Below are 1,859 nucleotides of genomic sequence, written 5' to 3'. Positions count from 1 at the left end.
CTCCTTTTCACTCTCTCTCTCTCTCTCTCACTCTCTCTCTCCCCCTCCCTCTCTCTTTTTCTTTCTGGCTTTCTCTCTGCCCCTCTCTACTCTTCTCTTCTCTTCTCTTCACCTTTTCCTTATCCCCGTACCGATTAAACACTCGCGGTCTAGGTTTATTTTATCTCCAGTGACCTCTTCGAGTGTTATTATGCCATGTATTACCATTTTCGTCGTGCTAATGAATACGTCATCCTACTCACAGAGACGGAAGAAAAGCTGAAATGACAGAAGGATCCAGGATTCTATAAAGCGTGCGCTTGCTGTATCATCCAGATAGGATTAGTTAGACAGCCCTTCCTTAAGCTTTTTGGCGTTCCTGGTCGTCTGTGGGAGGGCGACATCTATTTTCATTTCCAATATATAAGCGCTTTACACCCTCATCGATACGATTTAGGGCATTAGGAGGCAGGCTGCTTTGACGCTTCCTGTCATGGCCAAACTGGTCCGCAAACCCACCTTTGGCAGTTTAATTAATATTGCGTGTTTTGTACTGCATTGTGGAGTGATGCATCTTAAGTACAATGATATAATATAAAGCTAAGGGCGAATAATATGTATTTTGAAAAAATCTTTTGGAATCACGCAGCAAAACGGTTCTCATACTTGCAGGTTGGAACATCAAGAATTTTGATAGTAAGGCACTGATTGTGTATCGTTAACAATTAACATTGAAGTAACAGTAGATTTTTTTCGCCTCAGTTAACCCTACGTTTATAGTTTAGAGGCAGACTGCATCGACCCTGCCTGTCAAGACCAATCCACACTGAGGGGAATAAAACATCCTCCCCGAGAGACGAAGATATTCTTAAAACAGCAGCAACCAAACCCCCAATCGAACTCGCATCTTCTGCGTGTGTAAAGGCGAATCGCCTAACCGCTACACCACAAACGCTGGTGCCGATGTCGTTTGCTAAATCTTGAAGTTCGTCCTAGGGGTAAAAGTAAAGTGTAATCTCTGCGTACTTCGACAATAACAGCTAGTTTATTCCTGTTCCCGTAAAAATTTGCACCGATTTACTTAGTAGCCCTCGGATTTGGAACAGTTTTCGTTTATATAGCATCTGTCCACGCTCTACAACATGATGATGATGATGATGATGATGATGATGATGATGATGATGATGATGATGATGATGATGATGATGATGATGATGAAGATGATGATGATATATTATGATGATGAAAATGAAGGTATGATGATGTCCTTAGCCGATGACAAAGATTACATGATTCTAACTTCAGAAGAACAGACAAAATAATATATGAATATCCATCTCCTCAACCCCACCCCTTCCTTTTCAGTACTTGAAGTTGAGGGGGGGGGGGGGGGGGGTTGAAACGCAGTCAGGGCAGTATGCACGGCACTAACAAGGAAATGGATACATCCAATCACGCACGGGTCCATTACTCTTCCTCAGTATTCATGAGAGCCTCGCTATACCCCCGCTTGTCTACATACATCATGAAGCAACTGGAATTCCGGCAAGAGACTTCCGCTGCATAGAAATCACTCTTTGTCGGCGGAAAGGGAAGATAAATATCACAAACGATTTACTGAGGGTGGATGAACTAGTTCTGCCTCTTCGCCTATTTACATACGCCATTGATCTTTGCATTGATTTAAGAGACTATGATGGATCACCTTTGACCCTTTCTCCGAAAGTCAAGATCAGCACGGAATGTACAGATATTATCTTGGAAGGGTTCAGCTTTGTCCAAAATAATGGATTGCTTCTTGTTATCTCTGGAGGAAGGTATGAAAAATAGAACGAACCCACAAGACGTACGAAAACACACACACACACACACACACACAT

This window comes from Aplysia californica, unplaced genomic scaffold (genome assembly GCF_000002075.1).
Source record: "Aplysia californica isolate F4 #8 unplaced genomic scaffold, AplCal3.0 scaffold00905, whole genome shotgun sequence".
Classification (NCBI taxonomy): Eukaryota; Metazoa; Mollusca; class Gastropoda; order Aplysiida; family Aplysiidae; genus Aplysia; species Aplysia californica.
Note: the sequence above shows the minus strand (reverse complement) of the source record.